The 24601-nt window shown below is 42.5% G+C and overlaps 1 protein-coding gene across 4 annotated transcripts in view; it reads right to left on the bottom strand.

The window, feature by feature from the left end:
• The window catches only part of PAG1 (phosphoprotein membrane anchor with glycosphingolipid microdomains 1), a 400978-nt gene that overhangs the window by 107752 nt on the left and 268625 nt on the right, over positions 1–24601 (bottom strand). Inside the window, exon 1 of one of the 4 annotated variants that reach the window (XM_073631863.1) lies at positions 12277–12549. The exons of 2 other annotated variants lie outside the window; for them this stretch is intronic. The gene's annotated coding sequence lies outside the window, so the exon portion shown is untranslated. Of the gene's footprint in view, positions 1–12276; positions 12550–24601 lie in introns of those variants that run through there. One more of the 4 variants, XM_073631859.1, reaches the window with a different exon arrangement.

A 24601-nucleotide genomic window follows, 5' to 3' on the forward strand; every position in this document is an offset into this window, starting at 1 on the left:
GTGTGACCTAAGTGTTGGTGCTTGTGTGCCCAATGTATTTTTTGAGTAGGGCACTAGCTAGGATAAAAGACACTGCAAGGCAGTCCATTTGTGCCTACATCTCTAAGCACCAACTAATTTATTGCGAGCTATAGATCGTACACGAATGTATTTAGGGCCCAGAAGCCTAAAGCTGGCTGTAGACTGTTTGAATCCCCACAGAGCCTGCCGAGATTCAAACCCTGTATGGGCAGGCTGATTGTACCCAAGTTGATCGATTGATTGACTCAGGTACAACCAGCCTGTCAGATTTTTTATGTGATTTTTGCCAGTGGCTATAGCTGCTAGCAATAATCACTGTATGGTCTCCTGGCCAGGATGGTTCCCCCACCTGGTGGACACAATAACTTCGGGAAAGGATTCTCCCATCAACACTGACTGTGTTGATGGGGCAATCCAGCAATTTTTTTTCCCTGCAAGTCGTGGTTGAAGGAAAGAAAATTGAACCATCTATGGCCAACGTAAAAGGTACAGACATGAGATGATGGTAGGATAACTAACTAAACCCCTGTTTCTAACACAAACTGTTAGACAGGATAATTTGGTTGGTAGCAGATTGGCTGGCTGGTGAGTTGAACTGGGAAATTTTCTGGTTTTGTTTTGCATGCCCTTCCATGTGATCATTGGTGTGAAGGCCATTTACAGGTGGGGGCTGTGGCCAGTTGTTTCTTATTGATGTAATATTGGTGAGGGGACATACTGAACTCCTTTGCGGCCATTCTGCTATGTGTTGGGTGTCCAGTGTGCCCCTGTGCCTTTAAGAAGGGGTGGGCTACCTCCAAGCTCTCCTGCCCTCTATCTATTCATTAGAATGCATGTGCTTCTACTATAGAGGCTCTCCTAAATTTACAAGAGTTAGGACTGTAGAAATATTGGAGTGCCTTGGAGTGGCTCTGCAGCTTATGCATGTATTTGCAAATGTGTGCCAACTAAACCCCTGTTTTTAATGCAAACTGTTAGACAGAATAATTTGGTTGGTAGCAAATTGGCTGGCAAGTTGAGCTGAATGGTTTTGTCTAGACTGTAGGACAACTTCATGTCTATAAGAAACTGCAAACACCACCCACTGAGGCTTCTCAGAGAAAATGTTGGTCAGACAGATAAGCTCTTATCTGACCACAATGGTTTTTCTCCTGATAAGCAGGCACTGAAAGTGTTTGCAGCACACCTTGTGATCGCAGAGTAATCTACCTTATGTTTTGACAGCTCAATTTCAGGCACATATAATCACAAAACATATAAATTTTATATAAACAGTTAAAAGCAGGCCATGGATGGATCAAAATTTGGCTGGATCAGCAGGAACCAGCTAAATTTCGAACAGTCTATGGACAGGTAAGTTGTACTAAAGTCGATCTATCATTCAACTTCAGTACAACAAGCCTGTAATTTTTTTTTTCTTCGTACAATTACTTCCGCTGGCTATAGTCAGCAGCAATGATCATTGTATTCTGACAGCAGGGATGACAGGCTGGTTGTACTTGTTGCACTGAATGTGTTGATGGGGGAATTGAGCGATTTGCTTTCCTTCTACCTGTGGTTAAAAGGAAAGCAAATTACTTAATGTATGGCCAGCCTTAGTACTAGAAATACAGTGCATTCATAAAGTATCCAGACCCCTTCACTTTTCTATGTTGCAGCCTGATACTACAGTTGTTTAAATTCATTTTTTTCTCATTCATTTACATTCAGTACCCCATAATGACAAAGTGAAAATAGAATTTTAGAAATGTCTCTTGTACATATATAACATGTATTTAAAGCGGACCTTCAGTCAGTTTTTCAACTTTCCATCTATTAAATCTTCTGCCCTTGTTTTAACCTTGGATAGTAAAAAAACAATTCTGCCAGTGAATACTTTATACAGCCCACTTCCTGTTTCTTGTCTGGTCATTAACCTAGGCTTATGACATGCACAGCTCTCTCTGTCACGCTTGTGAGAGTTTGCCAGGAAGGGGGGGGGGGGGGGGTGAATCATAAAAGGGCCAATGAAAGCTGCAGGGCTGCAGAGCTAGAGGTGTGTGTCTGTGTAAATCCAGGAATAGGAACAGGCAGCAGCTTTAGCTGCCCACAGTTAAAATGGCTGTAGCCAGACTTGGCGGAAGGAGATTTCTGCAGCATATTTGGCAAGTACAGAATCACAGTGTATATAAAATAATATGCAAAGTGGTTGAAGGGAAGCTTCAGAATGGCAAAGATGTTTTTATTACAAATTATGTGAGCAGACTGCAGTTCCTTCTTAAATAATCAGACCCTTTATCAGGACTTTGTTGAAACACCTTTGGCAGCAATTACAGCCTCTTTTTGGGTATGAATTGCCAAGCTTTGTGCACCTGGATGGGGGCGATTTTCTGCCATTCTTCTGTGCAAATCCTCGCAAACTCAGTCAGGTTGGATGGAGATCGTCAGTGGGCAGCCATTGCCAGGTCCCTCCAGAGATGTTCAATAGGGTTCAAGTCAGGGCTCTGGCTGGGCCACTACAGGACATTCACAGAGTTGTCCCTAAGCCACTCCTGTGTTGTTTTGGCTGTGTGCATAGGATCGTTATGTTGGAAGGTGAACCTTTTTTCATTGAGGACATTTCTGTAATTTGATCAACCCTGGACCAGTCTCACTGTCCCTGCTGCTGAAAAACACCCCCAACAGCATGACGTTGCCAGCCTGCCACCACCATGCTTCACTGTCGGGGGGGGGTACTGGATAGGTGATGACCTTTCATGTGTTTTGTACTGAGGAGAGGCCTCCGTCTAGCCACTCTGCCATAAAGCCCAGATCAGTGGAGGGCTGCAGTGATGATCGTCCTTCTGTAACTTTGTCCTATCTCCACACAGGATCTCTGGAGCTCAGAGTGACCATCGGGTCCTTAGTCACTGGCCAGGCAACCAGCTCTTGGAAGAGTCCTGGTTGTGCCAAACTTCTGCCATTTGAGAATTATGGAGGCCACTGTGCTCTTGGGAACCTTCAGTGCAGCAGAACTTGTAGCCCTCCCCGATCTGTGCCTTGCAATAATCCTGCCTTTGAGCTCGGCAGGCAGTTTCTTTGACCTCATGGCTTTTTCTCTGATACAGTATGTATTGTCAGCTGTGAGGCCTTTTATAGAGAGAGTAGTGTGCCTCTCCAAATCATGTCCAGTCAATTTAATTTACCACAGGTGGACTCCAATCAAGGTGTAGAAAGATCTCAGCAAGGATCAGGAGAAATGGGAGGCACCGGAGCTACATTTCAAGTGTTGTTGCAAAGGGTCTGAATACTTTTGCCAATGTGATATTTCAGCTTTTGCTTTTTAAAAAATTCACACACTTTTCTAAAATTCAGTTTTCACTTTGTCATTATTGGGACTGCATGTAGATTAATCATGAAAATAAATTAGTTTAAACAATTGTAATAGGCTGCAACATATCAAAATTGAAAAAAAAGGGAAGGGGGTCTGAATACTTTATGAATGCATTGTACTTGGTATTAGGTTCTTGCATTCCTAATTCTTGGTTGAACAGCAGATTCTTCGAAAGGGGAAGGGAAAATCAGTATAAATAGCATACTGATAGGAGGGGAGCGACAGAGAACTCATTGGTGCGCTGCTTCTCCTTTCACTGTCCAGTCATTGTAAAGCTGTCCATACACTGATAAAGTGGCTGAAATTCAGGCAGTGGCATCCTTTTCGGTTAAACAGTGACTGCCAATCAGCTAAAGTCACTGTTTGCAGCACTTACTGTATTCTAACAGCCGCCAGCATTGGCTGTCAGAACACAATGGTCTCAGCAGATTTGTCCATCTGTGCTGTTTAGCCTAACTTAAAGAACATTTTACATTTTCTTCATTGGGCCTGCAGGCTGAATGAAAAAAAAAAAAAACAGCAAGGCAACATTTTTTTGTATGTGTTAAGATTTAGAAAATTTACCTATAATCACAATTTCTCCATTGCCGGTGTTCTGCCGAGAAAGTTCCGCTCGGCGGATAAGGACCCCCCTCTACTGCGCAGGCGCTGCGCCTGCGCAGTAGGATCTGGCGGAAATAGCCGAAGGTAATTAGGTGAAAATCAGCTGTACGCGGCGCCTGTAAGAGGGCCTCTCGCGGGCTCGCTTCGTTCGCCACTCTTCGGGCACGGCCTTGCTTCGCTCGGCTCTTTTTTATTCCCCCTCTAGGTCCACTTGGATGGTGGGGAAGGAACCTGGACCTAGAGCGCAGGCGCCGTGTACAGCTGATTGAACATTTTGAGCTTCGGCTATCTCCGGCAGCTAATAGTAGTTCGTACTGCGCAGGCGCTGCACCTGCGCAGTACAGGGGGGGTCCTTATCCGCCGAGGGAACTTCCTCGGCAAGACACCGGAAGGTCTCCATTATCAGCACAGAGTAAAGTTAATGCTTCAACAGACAACGTGTCCTTTTATTCAGTTGTTTGTCACTGTTAAGGGTGTCAACATATGCTGCAATCAGATCTCAAGTCTTTAAGCAGCCCATGAACCAGATGGCCAGGCACTGTTATGAGTAATTACCATTCAGACATACAAAATATTCTCCCTGCTGATCAGCCACTACTGGCTCCACCATTCTCCAGCTTCCAGAGGCTCAGTGTAAGTTCAGCTAAGAAGGGCTTAAAAGTTAATAGAGCGTACTACCACAAGTTTGCCCACAGGGCGGGCGGATCATGCCTGAAACTACCCACCAAGTCTCCAGACTGGTGTTTATTCTCAACTTCATCCAGAAATAGTGCAGCGGCATAACACGGCATGTAATTGTCAGCACTATTTAGGTCACATCCTGGTCATGCACACCACTGTAATATGTGTTTAGTAAGTTGTCTTGATGTCTCACATATATCTGTGCATGCTATGAGCCTAGTCTGTGGTGACCGCTTACACTGCTGTTGTACCACATCCCCTTCCCAGCATCACGTCTCATCACGTAGTTCTCACAAAAAGATAAACCCAATCATCACCCTCACCATATTTCCTAGATCAAAGTGCTGTGCTATTGCATTTACAGGTCTTCAAAAAGCAATGTCTCAGAGAAAAGTGTGCTTAGATATGAGACTGTAATTAGGTAATGAAAAATTCTACGGTCTGTGTTTCTGCATTAAAAGGGAACACCTTGCTTTCAGTGAGTGTTTAAAAAGAGGAGGCTTGTAAAATGTGATCAGTGAAAATGCACTATCCTTTTCTTTATATGTCAGTTACTGAAGTCGTAGTGGATAATAGCCATCTTCTACTAAACAGTGAAAGGACAGTGAGAGGAGAAGCAGTACAGTGATGAGCTCATCTGTATGTCACTCTGACCTCTCCTCCTCATAGCAAGCTTCATGTCAGCACATGAATGGATTGACTCCTTGTTCTGCTACTTCCAATCAACAATGCTGTACAGGGACTGCAAGAGACTGATACCAGGGAAAAACCAAATACTTAGACTGTGCAGTATGCCTAGTGGTGCATTCAAGCGGTAGTAAACACCGTTTGGGGACTTGTACCTACAGGTAAGCTTATGATAAAGTTTACTTGTAGGTACAAGGAATATCTCCTAAACATGCACTGCTTAGGAGATATTCACTGTTTTTGCAGCTGGTGACATCACCAGTGCATGCGCCCTGCACTCTGAAGGGACAGCATACTGAGTAGGCCATCCCTTCAGAGCTTTATGCCGCAACCATGACTCCTGTGCACATGCACGGGAGTGACGTCATTTTGGTTTGGCCATTCAAACAGCTGGAGCCTGCGACTCCAGAAGGAAGCCTCGTCAGTAGTGACAGCGTGCCAATGGAGGTCTTTGCTTTAAGGCAAATCTTTTATAACTTGCTAGTATTCGATGCCCTTAACTTGCAGGGGGAATTTATTTTTTTCCTTCCCAGACTTTACTACCACTTTAATGTGTGTCTTTTATATCCACCTAGAGTTCAGCTTTAAAGAATAACTCCAGGTATCAGCACGTTATACAGTTGCATTAGTCTAGCTTGGACCAATGTAACTGTATATGACATACCTGGCCAATGGCGCTTGAAGCTGGAAATCACCGACAGACAGGGCTACTTTAGTGATCTCCACATGCTTCTCGGTGCCCTGCTGAGAAGTTGGCCCAATGTATTGTGAACACACGATCGAGAGCTCAGCACTGGTGCCATTCAGAGAATGCTTTGCATTTTGTGATTCAACGCAAAGCATTACCTGACTGGACAAGGTGGAGAGTGTGACATCACTGCCCTGCCTCTCCACCTGTTCCAATCAGAGAATGTTTTGCATTCATTAAAAAATGCAAAAGCATTCTCTGAAAGGCGCCAGTCCTGATCAACCAACCTAATGTATTGACAATGCATCAGGCTGGTCACTGAGTATGAGATCACTGGAGTAGCGGTGTCTATGTCAGTGATTTACAGCTTCCAACGGTATTGGCCAGATATGTCATGTACATAGTTACATTGGTCCAACATGGACCAATGTAAGTGTCTAGAAATATACCATGCCTGGAATGGTTTACCTTTCAGTGCAAATGTCAAGCTCAATTCTATCCACTCCTGCCTTGTGAACCTCCCTCTATTGGTGGAGAAAGTTACCCATTGCCAAGTGCCAACAGAGAGGTTTGGTGAGGTTTAGGGTGGGACTAATGTATAGTAGACTTGTAGATGTCTGTGACATCAAGTTCTCATTTATCCAGGTCATTATACAGCCAGTAGCAGTTATTCACATTCAGTTAGACAGGTTTAGTAATGTTGAAGTTGTTTCATGGCTAACCCAAGAAACATCTTCAGTTCTAATAAGCATCTAATGGGGTACTATTGTGATGCTCATTAGAAATGAAGAAGTGTCTTGGAGAAGCTATGAACACCTTCAACATTAGAGAGCAAGTCCGTTTGAATGCAACTAACTACTACTAGATATAGTTATGGATCTACTTATTATTTTCACATGTGATGTGCTGCATGTTAAACAATGTAAAGCACTCTTTATATCAAAGTACTACAGCCTTAGCATGCCCAATAAAATGGAAGGCCTGACAATAAGGCAGCTCATCTCTTGCAACCATTTGCTTCAATGTGGAGAAACAACCGTTAAAGCCAAATGGTCGTCAGGTGATTTCCTAGTTCACAGTTTGCTGCAAACCAGCACCAAAAGTGACACTACAACCTGCTATATAGAGAAAATGTAAAGAGAATGGCCATAAGGCACAATGAGGGACAAACTGAGAAGTTTAAATAAAACCAAACATCAGTCACACGGTAGAGTATACAGCACCATTGTCATCAGTTCCTGTCCCTGAAGATCAGTCTCCTGTACTCATCACACTTATGCTTACATAAGTACATGCTTACAAATACATTTTTGTATTGTGGGAGGCAACCACAGCTCTCCGAACCACACAGACATAGGAAATATACAAACTAGATACTGTCTCAGGTCAAATCTGAACCTATTACTGAGAGCTGCAAGGCAAGTGTGTTAACCAATGAGCAACAGATAGAAAGTTAGATAAAAGTTATTTTTTTGTGATTTAATTTCCTAAATATAGGTAACTATTCATCGCTCAGCAACACAGGTGGATAAGATGTGAGTTTTGGTAATTGCAAACCAACTGGTTTATCCGGTATAGAAGTAAACAAGCACCACAATGGTATGCAAAGTGTAATAACTCAAGTCAACTAATTACATTTCAGTTCACAGAAGATAAATCTGTGAAAGAAAAATTCCAAATGGTTGGTATGGGTTTTTGAATTTGGAAAGCTACTCTTGGCTTACTGATTACAGCTGGCCATAGATGGATCAAAATTTGGCAGGTTCAGTAGGAATCAGTGGAATTTCGATCAATGTGCAGCCACTCCCGGGAATGTTGGAAAATGTTTCTCGATTCAGCAGCTGTAGCCAATGAGCTGCAGCTGCTTAATGTATTTTGACAGCGGAGATACCCCACTGTCAGAATACAATATCTCAACAGGGAGGATTCCTTTTATCCCCCTTGATTGTGTAGAGGGAGAAATACGTGTTTATTTTTGTTTTTTTGGTTTCATTTTTTTGTTTTTATTAATTTGGAATTACAAAGAATAAATATTACAGGTACAAACATAAAATCTCCAGTATAGGATTATCAGCAGTCTAAAAAACATTGTTTAGTACAGAGCAACATTAGATAGACAACCCCAAAGCCCATACTTATAGCAAATGTACTAGTAACCTAGTATGTTGGGGGAAAGAGCAATTGGCATGCAACATAAAATTCAGTTAGTGTATAGGGAAACTCATGTGTGTTTTAACTATCTCTTATGTATCATCATGGAGAAAAGTAAGTCAACAATAAAAGAGCAACTATGTAGGGAAATTGGGGTTGCTATGGAAGTAAGCAAAGTAAAAAGCAGAATAGAAGCAAGGATAAGGTCAGGGACATTCCATCATGGCCAAGGAGGATTGGGGGCCGAATCTCCTTGGGCCCAGACCTGACATTCAGAGAAGCATCGGAACATGGACCATGCAGTTCAGGCATGGGAAAATTGGTCTTCCCTTACGGTTTCCTGTGCCAACAAGTATTTCAGGTCCCTTATGGAGTCTAATTCCTTTGCCCATTCCCTCAGGTAGGGTACAGATGTGGATTTCCAGTGGCGAGGAATGACTGCCCTAGCTGCAATAAAGTGTTTGAGGACATCTTTTTTAAAGGATCCGGGGATCATGGATAGGAGAGCCATCTTGGGTGAAGCTTGGATACATGTTGCCATGACTCTTCAGTACAAGTCAAAACGTTTTTTCCAATATGACTATGTGTGGGCAGTTGCACCATATATGGAGCATGGTGCCCTGCGAGGTATGTTACCGCCAGCATGTGTCAGGTATCGTGTGATTAAAGTGGTGGTGTATCAAGGGACATCTATACCATCTGGTTACAAGTTTAATTTCCTGCGTTTTTGTGGCAGGTGATAATTTGAGCGTCAGGGTAGAACACTTTTGCCAGTCCGATGGTAAAAAGGTCAGGTTTAGTTCCTTTTCCCATGTCTGTGTGTATGAAGGGAGGTCTGGGTCTGGATTCATGTAGCCTTCTAGATGCACCCATAGTTTGGATGAGAAGTGATGGAACCAGTCAATGATTCACGTAAAAAAATGCTGCTTTATGGTACAGAGAAGCATCAGGAAACCCCCTTGCTACGTTTTGATACGGATTCCGGGACGGGTTGCGCTCCAAATGAATTTAGAGAACAGACGGTGAATTTTTTGAAAATACAAGAGGTGGATCGGGATCGTCTGAAACAGGTATAAAGAGCGAGGGATTATATCCATCTTGAGGACATTGATCCTACCAAGTCACAATAGGTGGGTTGCGTAAGAAGTTAAATCAGCCTACGGAGTGGTGGGGAAAAGTTTAAATTGAACACTTGGGGTGCCTGCATTGGAACTCAGATCCCTAGGTACCGAATAGAGGAGGAACATGCTTAAAAAGTTGAAATCTGTCGAGCGTTGCTGTTTTTTTTTTTTTTTTTTTGATGAGCGAGCTTATCGAAAAAATAAGTAATGTATTGCCATTTTAAGCCTGTTAGTGTAATACTCCCTAGATTATAAATACAAGGGACCTCTGTGATTGTTAGAGAAACATTTCTATCCAGTAAGCTACAGTAACATCTGAACCCAGGGCTTATGCAGCAAGAAAATTCTGACCACCTTAAAATTGCATCTCCGACAAAGCCCCAGCAATGCAATTTGGGTCCTACGATGGTTGAATTACCTTGTGGGATGTGGGAAGACTTATCTGAGGCTGCTGAGCTCTTATACTTGTAGCCAAGTTGGATTTTTTCTAAACAAACACCATGGGTCAGATAAATGAAGATAAGCAGTTGTTGAGGAATGTAAATTGTTGAATGTGACATCATTGTTTGGTGCATCGCACGTCAAATAAATTATAATAGTGCAGTGTATAGTAGCAAATCAACTGTCTGGCGCCATCATCCTCTTGGCACACCTCTATTGGACAAAATTTTGTTACAGCCAGAGTTTTTAATTAAACGGCACACTAGTTACAGTTTTCTTTTCAAACCCTTGAAACAGAACTATTGTTTGGAGAATCCAAACAAAAATGTTTCCAAGTACCAAATATCAGTCGCACCACCAGAAGTTTTTCTGGCCCGATATGTTTGGGGTCTCCTGTGCATAATGTTGCTGCATGAGAGTGATATTTACCATTCTCCATAGGCTACTGACAATTCAATAAACATCCTTAGCCACACCATCTATGACATCTGTCATTCTGTGAAAAGTGAGTTTGAGAACATACACATGCCAGAGGAATCATCAAAGTCTCCACTACATATAAAATGTTATTATTGAAAACCATGCACAAAAAGGTTTGATAAAAATAAAAGGCATGAAGTACAAATAAGGTCCTTTAGCAAAAGCAAGCTCATGGAAACACACTGCACACTTTAAGATTAAAGATTCCAAAACAAGTTTATCAATAAGTGAAGGACCTGAGTTGGTATCTCAATATGCCCTAACAATGTGAAAATACCTGTAACAGTCACCATAGACTCCGGGGCGCAGATTAACGTAGTCAGGCACTAGCTGGAATGTTTTAGGAGCGTTAACTTTTTTGAACCTGTTCTATTAAGCTGGCCATACATTATACAATTTTCTTATTCAATTTCCTAAAGATTTACCTTTAAGCATGTAGTATAAGGGTCTGCCTGATTAAATGCAAATTGAAAGTGTTTAGGTTTGACCTCATAGTACATGGCTTTGGTAAGCCTAAAGGAAAATTGCACAATTGTATAATGTATGGCCAGCCTTCTAGCCTATAAAAACATATTCCTTGGCTTCTTAAAAATTCTTGTTGGCTTCTAGACTTGACTGACTGGCTCAGTAATACTACATCATTTCTCAATTCTAATCACTGATCATTAGAAATGTGATTATTGCAAAAAAATGAGTCTGAAGGGCTTAATGGGATTCTTGGCTTGAATCCCTGCCATGAAACTATCTGCATGGAGTTTGCATGTTCTCTCCGTGCTTGCATAGTTTTCCTCCAGGTACTCGAGTGTCCACCCATACACCAAAGACATGCTATTAAGTTAATTGGCTCCTGTGTAAGGCCTGATTCACACCTATGCATTTTTAGTGCTTTTTGAAGATTTGCACTACAGAACGTGTTCCATGGGAAACCATGTTAAATGGACTGTAGTGCAAATTTGCAAAATGCATAGGTGTGAATCAGCCCTAAGGTAGCCCTGGTAAGTGTATGTATGCATGTGAGATAAGGAACTTTGAATGTAAGCTCCTTGAGGCAGGGACTGATGTGCAGTAGACAAAGCTCTGCATAAATTGCCGATGCTATAAAAAATACCTGAAAAAAAGTAAATAACACAAAAAGTTTCTTTGCTATATATACCCCAGTATCTTTGCTTTATTCCACCACTACAACAGTTCTTAAATTTCATAGCGGATTTGATCCCTCCTCTAAAAATTGAAAAAACTAGAAGTTTTTTTGTAAAAGTGCTGAAGGTTTCTAATGCAAAACTGCACCCCACTTTTAGTTGGTACAAAACTTTACAAACATGGGGGGTCAGTGCTATGAAGTTGTGTTCTTGCTGTCAGTAGGAATGCATATTTGCACACCCTAGGTTTTTTTTTTTTTTTTTCATTACTGACCTGCGCCCCAGTCATATTTGTCTTTTTTCCTGCGTTAGATTCAATTTCTGCCAATCAATGTATTGTTGGATTCAGGGCAAACACTGACAGCAGCTTTAAAAATGGCAAACAATCTGAAGCTCAATGCTGCGGTATCTGGTAACAACACTAGACACACCAAATCAATTCTTTGTAGGGACAGTCACATATTTTGAAGTATTTAAATTAAACATGGAGCATTGATAACATTGCTGGGAGTTTTCTGGGTTATTTTCGATGTTCAATTAAATTTTCCTACCTAATCCTATTGTTTTCACCTTTAAAGTAGGCATAAAACACAAAAAAAAGTTATATACCAGTCCATTAAACCTGCTCTGCTAGGACTATATTGTGGTTCAGCATGGTGAATACATGACTTTGGTACATGTCTCCAGTAGCGGTGTCCGCACATTGTCCGCTAGTACACAGGATAACCGATAGGTCTCATTAGACCGTATAGCACGCTGTGACTTCTCTATACAATGTGCTCGCTTCTCTCCCATCAGCCCCAAGTGCTGCGCTTTTGTGATCTGAAGCACATGTTCCTGCAAAGAATACTCGACCAAGCTGCAACAATCCAAAGCGTAATATTACACACAGAAGGCAAAGCGAGCACTTACCCGGATCTGGGAACTTCTGCCTGGGCTGTAAGGAGCTCTAACCGGAGACCCCTGTGAAAGAGCCAGGCTTTAGAAATGCCTCCCAGCTAATCCACCATCAGACTGGAATTTAAAGATTGCTGAGAGCTGGGTCACAGTTTGAATCTGCATGCAGAGCACACAGCGCTTCCTTATTAGGCGGCCAGCTTGTTTCATGAGCAACAATGCCTCCTCTGTCAGATCACAGTACATTACCACAATGACACGGCCCCGGCATGCACAATTTAACTCGCTCTCTGCCACACAGCCAGGGGTTAACTTTACAGTTCTTCGCAATGCGGAAAAAGCACTCCAAAATTTTTTTTTTGCTGTGCTCTCCCTCTTCAATTCTGTCTTGTTTATAGCAAAAAATGTTCCCCTCCTGTGTTACATAAAATCATTTATATACTCTCCATATATAAAGTGCTTACTCTTTCCTATTGATATACATAAGATGATGACTGATACTAATAACTTTAAAGTGACCCGGTCTCAAAAATAATAATATAGCATATAGACTATATTGTAACGCAAGGATATAATTACCTCTCCTTCTGTATGCGCCGGCAAATGCTACTTTTGCTCTAATCTGGCTGAAGTCTTCCAGCGGAGTTAATCTACAGGTCTCCTGCAGCACTCATTGGTATCTCCACGTCACTACAGGATACAGTAATGACAGGGAGGAACCATTAAGTGCTGCAGGGGAGGTCAACGGCCCCCAAAGCATTAGTTTCTGATGAAGACTTCAGCTGGGGATTTCTCTGGATTAGAGCAGGGTTTGGCAGCATGGGTGGGAGAAGAGGTATATATACATACATATTTAATTGACAATTACATTTTTTTTTTTGTGTACAATTATTTATTAAAGAAAGCTTGATTAACAATATAAGAGATAACAGGTATAGCATATGTTAGTAACAATTGGGTCATACACATTCAGAACAATTGGTGATTTAAAAAGCCAATATCTTATTCAGTAATGACCAAGCTGGACATTACTGTTGTAGGACTGTTTGAAAGCTGATCACATGCTGGCTCCTTTTATGTTACAGGTATTTATATAGCGCTGACAAATTGGGCATTACTTTACATACTGTACATTTAGAATTTAAGTTCACATCAGAATGAGGTGCAAGAAACCCACGTTCAATGCAAGTTTCCCGCAATGCGTTCAAAACGCACTGTAGTTGCAACCTGCAGCAGGTGTCAATACTAGAGCTCGTTTGGCTGTACTTCTCATGTGGATCAAAGGAGTGCAGTTTGTTCTGCACTCCTGTGACCTGTTTTCAGCCAATAGCAGGCTGTAGCCCGCTGTCAGCTGACACCACAGAGCCGGTCCAGCCTGGGGAAAGATTGCAACCATGTGTTCGGGATTCACCCAGGTGCCTGGACTGGCAGCTGGCTCAGACTCTCAGCAACAGCGGTGACTGGCAGCCATTAGTTCTCTGCTCATGGAGCTCTGAGCGATCAGCGGTGTTTGACCGCTCAGTTCCCTTTTTTTTTAATTTTTTTTTTTTTTAGAGCCGGTGGGGGACAGATGCAGCATCGGAGTGATGCTGCATCTATCTAGGCAAGTATGATTTCTAAAAAAATAAAAAAATCCCCAAACTTCTCTTTTAAGTTAAAGACACCCCAAATGCAGGTTTCCAATGCAGTGCGTTTGCCTGCACAGGCGCGCATGCGACGCAGTTGCAGTGAGCTTCCCAAAGTAGTATATGCACTACCTTTGGTGCGGGGCTGTGCAATTTCAGCCCACTCAAAATAAATCGGCTGAAATTGCACCACACAGAACTGCATGTGAATCACACAGGAAAACGCAGCACATTCCTGTGCGATTCCCAGACTGAACTGGAACATACATCAATCCCTGCCCTTAAAGCAATGAAGAATAAAAAAAAAAAACGTGTAAGACAACGGCATAATGTGCTAGTATGCATCACATACTAGCACATTATGAAATACCTTAGAACGAAGCCCTTCCAGCGGCACCCCCTCACTGCTGAGAGGGCTGAAATCTTCCCCCCGGTGTTTTTTCCGGGTTCGCAGGCTCCGGCACTGTGAGTGGCTAGAGCCGCAATGATGTCTGAGCTATTAGGAGATTAATATAATATAATATAGGCTTACCTGTAGGTACAAGTGGTGTAATAGAGTTTACAACCACTTTACAGGAGCTTACAATCTAAATTCACTATGTATACACACAATTTTGACATTCATCCCACCATCATGTTTTTGGAGTGTGGGAGGAAACCAGAGTACCCACACAGATAGGGAGAACATGCAGACACCACACAGATAGTTTCCTGACTGGGATTTGAACCCAGGGCTGATAATATAAGAAGACAGTCACTGTGCTGTCTTCTTATATTATCAAGCAAGCTTGGGACATTCAGCAGTGACAGAATTGCTAAAATATAACTTACATCATCCTCTGAAGTCATGCCCTTAATACCAGAACCAGATGTATGTTGCCTGCTTGCTGTTCTTACTAGTGGTTGAGTTTCACTATAGTTTGGAGCAGTGGGAGACACTTTCACAAGTAATAATGAAACTTAAAAAAACATCCCAATCGAAAAAGTGCCACTGCAGCAATTACAGAACCAAATGACAGTGTCATGCTACCATCAGATTCTTATGTAGAACTGAAAATCTACAACAGCTGAATGCTATCCGCAAGGGAGTGCCACCTTTGCACAGATACACAAGGTTGAGTTTAGTGAGCTACAAAAAAACACAATAGGGTTTATTTACTAAAGCTAGAGAGGGCAAAATTGGTCACAATTCTACAGAGAAACTAATCAGCTTCCAGGTTTTATTGCTAAAGCTTAACTAACAACTTGCCGACCGCCGCACGCCGATATAGGTCAGGACAATGGCAGCGGTGGGCAAATTGGCGTACCCGTACATCCCCTTTAAGAGCCGCGCACGCAGCGTTCAGTGTGTACATATTGGCCTAAACTGAGGAAAAAAATTGTTTTTTTTATATATTTTTGGGCGATATTTATTATAGCAAAAAGTACAAAATAATGCGTTTTTTTTTCAAAATTGTCTCTTTTTTTGTTTATAGGGCAAAAAATACAAACCACAGAGGTGATCAAATGCCACCAAAAGAAAGCTCTATTTGTGTGAAACAAAGGACACCAATTTTGTTTGGGTGCAACGTCGCACGACCGCGCAATTGTCAGTAAAAAGCGACGCAGAGCCGAATCCCAAAAAGTGCTCTGATCAGGAAGGGGGTAAAATACTCCGAGGCTAAAGCGGTTAAATAAGCTGAGGTTAGAAGCTGATTGGTTTCTCTGCAGAATTATGACTAATTTTGCCCTCTTTAGCGTTAGTAAATAAACCCCACAATTATGGGAGAACATACGCAGATGGTGACTCTGGTAAAGAGCTGAACCCAGAACCCCAGCACTGTGAAACAAAACTGAAACGACAAATGTACTAGTAAGAAGAACAGTGCATGTTGACCGTAAATGCCCAAGCAAAATCCACCATCTATTTTAAAACTTGTACTGGAAAACATAAGACAAACCCAATGGAGGGTGCCAAATGTTAAATTCAACACGGACCTCTCCTAAATCTTTGACTTTGCTGTCAGTTAGTATTAGCATAAGGTTAGGATGTTTCAAATGTCCCCTAAACAAAAGATGTTCTCCATAATACAGGAAAGTACAGTCACCTTGTAGTGCCTACTATTAGGATCAGAACTTCTAAAACTATTACAAATACAGGTAAATGACAGGCTGATCGATAATAAAAAGGTAAAACCCCTCTCTTTCCCATTTCCTTTGTTGATGAAGAATAAAGATTATCTGCAACCTTTCAGAGAAGACAGCAGATTTAAGGAACCCAAATCTAAATGGCTCCCCAATTCCTATTGTGTGATTTAAGAAGACACCCACTAAAAAGATAACTAGAAATCAGACAATCTTTGATCTTATAAGAAGCAACCATCAAGCTTCAATAGGATTGCCCATTATAAAGGCAAAGCACTTACTTCTCTGTAGTCCTTGGCTGTCAATGTACAGGGCCAGCTTTGGTCAAGGGTCTCCAGCAGGGAAAGAGTTGACAGCTCTCTGTTGTGTATTCCCCTGGTGAACTTGACTCATGGGAACTGACAAAAGCTCACAGTGCTGGCAATCAGCAGCTCATTCAGATGCAGTTCCCAGATGTCTGACAACTTGGTACATCTGAAAACCAAATGGCATATCCGAACACAGCAAATGTTTCCTCCCAACACAAGCACACAGACATCACAGCTCCATTTCCATGACATTACATCGCTAATTCAAGTTCCATAATCTTGGTTTAGGACAGCAGGCACACTAGACTCAGATCTAGTGCAGGAGAAGATAATGTAGGTATTAATCTACATTCTCAGCATTGCTGTGTTTGTATGGGCTGTTTTTCGGTCAGCCACAGGTAATAGGCTAGATCAGGGGGTGTCAATCAAACTCAAGGCCGCATCAGCATTATGGTTGCCCTCAAAGGGGCGGTTGTATTTGTAAGACTATATAAATATATCTACTCTTTATCATATTAAATAATTGCCTCTGCCTTCAATTAAAGAGGGAGTCCACCTAGAAAAAAAAATATTAAAAGCCAGCAGCTACAAATACTGCAGCTGCTGACTTTTAATAAATGGTCACTTACCTGTCCAGGAGTCCAGCGATGTCAGCAGCCGAAGCCGATCAATCGCTCGGCTCTCGGCTGCTGCCGCCGCCATTCTCTGTGAGGGAATCAGGAAGTGAAGCGTTGCGGCTTCACGTCCCGGTTCCCTACTACGTATGCGCGAGTCTCGCTGTGCGTTCTAAGTGGTCCCCACTATCTCCTAGGACCTGTGTTTCCCAGGAGACAGCGGGGGGGGAGGGGCGGGAAGGGGCGTGACTCCCGCGGGAGTCTATTCCAGGAAGTGGGTGCAAATACCTGTAGTAGACAGGTATCTGCACCCCCCTCCTCCCTGAAAGGTGCCAATTGTGGCACCAGAGGGGCGGAGGAATCAGATGAGCGGAAGTTCCACTTTTGGGTGGAATTCCGCTTTAAGTAATAACTAGCTCTGAAAGTAGAAATCTAGGAAAAATAATGGGAAGCAGATATTCAAGTGTACAAGTATTGTACAAATTATTGAATAGTGATTTTTGGTAACAGCAAGTTACTGTACTTTTTAATAATCAGACCAATATTAGCAAGCACTGTGTATTACATTAAAGGGTAGCTCCACTTTCGTGAAAATGTTATATATATATATATATATATATATATATATATATATAAAATTTGTGTTTAGAAGTTTGCATACCCTGGCAGCTCAACCATACAGCTCTTTTTTGTTCAAGTATCGTTGAATTATTCTCCTTTAAAAACAACCACACAGTCTCTTTGGAGAGCAGCCCGTATTTCTCCTGCGGTTACCTGTGGGTTTTTCTTTGTATCCTGAGCAATTCTTCCGCCAGTTGTAGCTGCAATATTTCTTGGTTTACCTGACCTTGGCTTGGTATCAAAAGAGCCCCTAGTTTTCCACTTCTGTGTCTGTACCAAATCCAAACATTCCAGGGTATGTAAACTTTTGATCAGGGCCATTTGGGTGATTTCTGTTATCATTATGATTTAAAAAGGATTTTAAAAAAACTATGCGATAATAAATGGCTTCATGTGATTGCTATCCTTAAATAAAAGACAGTTTTGTGGCATGATCAGTCATATTTTCAATGTTAATTGCAAAATTTCACAATTTCTGCCAGGGTATGCAAACTTTTGAGCACAACTGTATATACTGAGCAAAATTATAAAACGCCATACTTTTGTGTTTGCCCCTATTTATCATGAGCTGAACTTAAAAAGATCTACGACTTTTTCTATGTACACAAAAAGCCTAGAGTAAAACCTTGGTTTGAGAGTAACTTGATTTGAGAGCGTTTTGCAAGAGAAGTAAAATGTTTTAATAAATTTTGCCTTGATATACAACCGATGTCTTTTATTTCAATATTGTTTATTATTTTTTGAAGAGGAGTTTACAAAATATATCACAATCAATGCTATAACTGCAGAGTACAGTAGTACAATAGAATTATGTAATGAAGTTGATTAACAGTGTTAAGGCATGGAAAGTATCAGAAAAGATTAATAATAATAATAATAATAGAACATTAGCTGGGTACATCTCTTAAAAGGGGGAGTAGAGGTATAATAGTAGACATTAAGGAAGACGGTAAGGCTAGGAGGGTGACGTCCTCGGGAAACCAGAAGGAGTATCATGTCACTGTTACATGTGCACTGTACATAATGGATGTTGAAGCCATACTGACCACTGTGTGCAGAAGAGTTGACTGTTGCCGTTTTTCATGGAGAACATGAGTTCGAATTGGCTTTGAGTGTTGACATTTATTAAGAAAGAGGAGAATTCTGGAGGGTCTTGTTATTTCCAACATGAAGCTATTGATTTCTTAGCGGCCGTCAGACAATGGAGCACTAAGGGGAGATGTTTCTTAGGCCAACGGTCACATTTCAGTAATAGGAGAGCCATGGCTGGGTCCGGAGAGCAGTTATTGCCAGTGATGGAAGAGATAAAGTGGAATACCTTCCTCCAAAAGGGAAGAATCTTGGGGCAAAGCCACCAGATGTGAATTAGGGATCCTGATTCTTTACAATTCCTCCAACATCGTGGGGAGGTACTTTTGGAGAATTTGGAAAACTGAATTGGAGTGTAGTACCAGCGGTGTGTTAGTTTTAGGTGTGATTCCCAATGTGTTGCACAGTGGGAGAATTTTAGTATATATGTTAGTTGCTGCGTTCCATTGCACTTGATTAAAAGTGCAGTCGAGATAATTTTCCCACTTTTTCATGGACAGAGTTTTTTCCTGTGGTGGGGAGAGTAAAAAGAGTCGGTAGAAGTATGAGATGCCTTTCTTCGTAGTTGCTGGAGATGCTCAGAAAGCAAGAGCTTCTTGTGGAACCCTTACCTCCGTTTTAAGGATGTGTCCTATTATGTTCCGAATACGCAGATATTTGTAAAAGTCGCTGTGTGGTAAACAAAAGCGTTGCTGCAGATCTTCAAAGGTTAGGAGGTTGGTTTTGTCAAGTAGATGTCCAATAGTAACAGCTCCTGCCTCTGACCAGCTGCCAAGTGTTAGGTCTTCAGTAAAGTATTCCAAGGTACTTAAAGGTATAGAGTGCAAGTCCATAAGGATTTTTATTGTGTATACGCCTTTGAGAGTAGCGCCATGAGGCCATAGCGGCTTGTATCGAGAAGTAGTGGAGAGATACAGAAGGAAGACCTAGAAGGAGTGCGAATATGAGGCCTTTGAGTTGGTGGCCCATTATGGATTGTTCCACATAGGCCCATTGTTTTCCTTCTGAGGGTGACCACCATACGGCAGCTTGGTCCATAATCACGGCATGATAGTATAGCTTCAAAGTGGGGACTCCCATGCAGGAGGTGCGTTTAGGTCTGTACAAAACGTTGTTGCTGAAGCAACCTTTTTTTTCTTTTTTCCATATGAAGTTGGTAATGGAGGCTTGTAAGTTCTGCAAGTATGAGCTAGTTAGAGGGATCGGTAGGGTACAGAAGTAGTATAAAAACGTTGGAAGTATGGACATTTTGGTGACTGCTGCTCTACCCGCCCATGAAATATGTAGTTTGGAAAGTTCCTGTGTTTGATTTCTTATATTCCTCAGTAACGAATCATAGTTTGTATGAACCATTAAAGAACTTGGCGAGGTCACTTGTATGCCCAGGTATCTAATGCCTGACTTGGGAGCCCAGGAGAATCCGGAGATTGCTGATATATGTGATTGTATTTTTTTGAATAGTAAGATAGGGAGCATCTGTGATTTAGCAACATTGACCTTGTAGAGAGATAAAGACCCGAATTTTTGAATTATATCAGAGACTACTGGCAAGGAGGTTTCAGGGTTTGAGAGGGAGATGATCACGTCATCGGCATATAGTCCGATTTTGTGATCCACATGGCCGATTTTGATACCTGTGATGTTGGGATGGTTTCTGATAGTTTGTGCAAGGGGTTCCATAACCAAGGCGAATATTATGGGCGATAATGGGCAACCTTGCCTGGTGCCATTTGTGATGTTAAATGAGCGTGAGAGGGTGTTAGAGGTGTATACTTTTGCACAAGGATTAGAATAAAGAGCCCTTATAGCTGAATCCAGAAATCCTGTGAAGCCGAAGACGCTAAGTACCTCCCTCAGGTAGGTCCAGTGAACACGATCGAACACCTTCTCTGCATGTAAAGAGAGAAGCAGAGAAGGCGTGCGATGTGACTCAGCCCATTGAAGGATGTTGAGGACGCTTCTGGTGCCGTCAGAGGCTTGACGACCTTTCACAAATCCTACTTGATCAGGGTGAATTAATTTGGGTATGATGTTTTCTAATCTAGAGGCGATGACTTTAGCGTAGATCTTAATATCAGAATTGAGGAGAGAGATGGGACGGTAATTAGCTGGTTGGTATGGGGGTTTTCCTGGTTTGGGCAGTGTTACTATTAATGCTTCGAGTGCTTCCTTGGGAAAGCTTGCCGAGGTCGCTGCTGCATTATAGACTGCTTGTAGGTGGGGAAATCAGGAGATTGCTAAATTTTTTGTAATATTCATTACCGAACCCGTCTGGACCTGGGGATTTGTGCAAAGGAAGTGTGGTAATTGCATTTTGGATTTCCTGACTGGAGAACTGGGAGGATAGTGTGGTAAGGTCTGCAGAGGATATCTGCGCTAGCGAGAGGGAACGTAGAAACTCTTTAATTTGAGCCTGATCAGGAGGTGGGATCACTTGGGTTGATTCGAAGTTATAAAGTTCATTGTAGTATTCGGCGAGGCGATTAGCTATATGCATTGGATTGGTTAGCCTTTGGTTTTGTGTATCTAATAGGTGGTCTATTTTGCTCTTATTTGTTTTAGGTTTTATTTGCCTCGCCAGTAGAGGGCCTATTTTATTGCCAGCTACAGAGTAGTTTAGTTTGAGCCTTTTAAGGAGAAGGTCATACTGTGACACAAAACATTGGGAGAGTTTGTGTCGTGTCTCTTGAAGCCTATTTACTAAGTCGACGGATGGTTTGATTTTATTTTGGGTCTCAAGGTCTGTTATGGTCTGGGTAAGGTCATTAATCTTTTGTGTTCTCTTACGCTTCTCCTGGGCACCCAGTTTGAGGAACACTCCACGCATAAGGAGTGTGCGTTCGTCACTGAGTTAGCATTTTGTGTAAAAAAAACATTTAAGTCGGACGTGACCTGTTCCTCGTAGCCAGGGTTATTTAGGAGGTTGGTATTTAGTCTCCATAGTTTCGTAGGTTGCGTATGTTGATAAAGAGTTAAGGTTAGTCAGATTGGCGCATGATCGGACCATAGGATAGCGCCAATCTGTGCTTCAGTGGCTTGGAAAAGAGTGGCCATGTCCACGAGGAACATGTCAATCCTGGAATACACATGGAAAGCAGTAGAGAAGAAAGTGAAGTCTTTCTCAGAGCCATGTCTACTTCTCAATACATCATATAAACCTTCGTCCCGTGTGAGAGAAGATAGGTTCTGTGAGTGTTTCCGGCGTGAGCTTGTGGAGTCCAGTGAGGTGTCTGAAACAGCGTTGAAGTCTCCACAGATTATAAGTTGGCCTACTTGGATCGAGTGAACACGTTTTAGTAACTGACGTAAAAAAGATTTTTGGTTTGTATTTGGCGAGTATACCGACACTAGGATGAATGGTTGGTGATTGAGCTCTGCTCCTAGGATTACATATCTACCATTGGGGTCACATTCTACGAATTTCTATGAGAAGGCGATTGTGTCTCTAATAGCCATCAGCACACCTTTGGTTTTCTTATCCGAGTTGGCGAAGAAGCAGTGTGGGAATTTATGGTGATAGACTCGTGGTGTGTTGGGCTGAGTTAAGTGCGTCTCTTGCATACACAGTATGTCGCATTTCTGGGAGAGAGCTTCTCTCCAGAGCAGGGATCTTTTGTAGGGGCTATTCGGGCCCTTTACATTTAGGGAAACAATTTTAAGTGACATCTCCTAAATGGTGGGGCACTAAAGTAGGAGGTATGATGTGAGGAGCTGGGAGTGTCCCACTCTCACGTTATGCGTTGCTATGGAGAAGTGCACACAGTTAGAGAGATGTACCACAGCTGAAACAGATATATACTAATGTTAACACGGCTATAGGAGCTTAGATAGTAGTTCTATGTGATACAAATAGAGTATTAAATCTTCTAAATAGTAGGCAACAGATTATGAAATACAAACAAGCAATAAAGAGGGATATTAAGCCCTGTGGTCAATAACCAAACCAATAGCAACTGATGCGTAGGGGTGCGAGGTAAAGAGTTCCAACCCAAGGGGAGGTGAATCTCTAAGTCTAAGCATTGTCATGCCCTTGATAGGTATAGTGGGCGGCCCATATGTGGCGCAACTGTGTTAGCCTAGTCCAGAAGGAGTGGACCGGGTTTGAGCTTGCGAACGAGGGATATTGGAGCGTTCCCAACCTTAGCAGGCGGAGTAGAGATACCCCATTGTCGGGCCAGTTTCTGTGCATCTGTTGGTGAATAGAGGATATATTTTTGCCCCTGATGTGTGATTTGTAAGGTGGCAGGGAAGAACCAGTTGTACAAGATCTTTTTCTCTCTTAGATCTGCTGTAATGGGTGCAAACTGTCTGCGACGGGCTAGAGTGGTAGCCGAGAGGTCGGCGTAGATGTTGATGTGGGCGAATGGATGAGGGAGCTTGCCTGCTTTACGAGCTGCCGCCATGGCTCTGTCTTTAATATGGAAAAAATGAATTCTGGCCAATACATCCCTTGGGACCGAATCCGGGAGGGAATTGGGTTTAGCTATACGATGAGCTCTGTCAATGACCAGATCACGGGCATTTTCCATAGGAAGTAGGGTTTTTAGCAATTGAAGCAGGTATTGTGAGTTCAGGAGGGGTAATTGTTTCAGGGACACTTCTGAATTTCAGGTTGTTCCTCCTGGACCTATCTTCGAGGTCTGTGACCTGGTTTTTCAGCCATTGTATGTCAGCATTGCGTTCTTGATAACCGTCCACTAGGACATTATGGGCAGATACGCATTCCCTCACTTTCTGTTCTGTGATATCCATTCTGCCCTCTAACTGTTCCACCTGCACCTGTAGTGCTGACACAGAGTTACATAATTCAGCCTGCAGATCATTTTTTAGTGATAGCAGCATCTCTTTTAGAGTGGACTCTGAGGCAGGGCAGTCAGAGGTGGGGAATGCTGCGAGTGAATCTTGTGGGATCTGTGTAAGATCACTGTTCTCTGGTGAAGAGAACTGCTTTTTACTCACGGGAACCTTGGATGCTGGTGAGGCAGTTGGAGAATCTGCTCGGCGCTTGTTAGACTGTTTTTCATCCAGTCTGTGGTCCTGTTAGTGAGGCTCCTGGCTGCCGGGATGTGTTATCAGCGCTGTGGAGGGTGAGGGAGAAAGATCCATGCTTCCTCCGTCGCCATCTTGGATCTCCTCACAGCCTGTGCCTGGGAAAAAGTCTGTGAGCTTTCTGGGCTGTCCCAATCCGGTATTGCGGCGAGCGGAGGTTCCCTGTGACATCCTGGAGGTCGGCGGCAGTCGCCGGTTGTTTTTTTCTGGGCTGGAGGTGCTGTATAGTAGCTGGCCGGTGTTTCTCCCCGTCGGAGCTCTGGGTTTAAGCGGCCATTAACTCGAACGGCCAAACCACGCCCCCACAACCGATGTCTTGATATAAGAGTAGAGTCATGTCACAACTCAGTATAAAAAGGAAGAGAGGAGCCTCTAAGTGTGGCAATATGGTTACATTTAATGAAGGTACAACATTTAGCAACCTTTTGCTACACTTAGAGGTGCCTTTCTTCTCTTTTATACCCTGTAAAAAAAATGCTTTGATATACAAGTGCTTTGGATTACAAGCATGTTTCTGGAACAAATTATGCTTGCAAACCAAGGTTTTACTGTATTCCTCTCAAATATTGTTCACAAATCTGTCGAAATGTGTGTTAATGAGCACTTCTCCTTTGCCGAGATAATCCATCCACCTCACAGGTGTGGCATATCAAGATGCCGATTAGACAGCATGATTATTGCACAGGTGTGCCTTAGGCTGGCCACATTAAAAGGCCACTCTAAAATGTGCAGTTTTACTATATTTACTATATTGGGGGGGGGGGGGGGTCGGGGGGTCCGAAAACCAGTCAGTATCTGGTGTGACCACCATTTGCCTCACACAGTGCAGCACATCTCCTTCGCATATAGTTGGTCAGGTTGTTGATTGTGGCCTGTGTTATGTTGGTCCATTCCTCTTCAATGGCTGTGC

This window comes from Aquarana catesbeiana, linkage group LG05, assembly GCF_042186555.1.
Source record: "Aquarana catesbeiana isolate 2022-GZ linkage group LG05, ASM4218655v1, whole genome shotgun sequence".
In the NCBI taxonomy this organism is placed as follows: domain Eukaryota; kingdom Metazoa; phylum Chordata; class Amphibia; order Anura; family Ranidae; genus Aquarana; species Aquarana catesbeiana.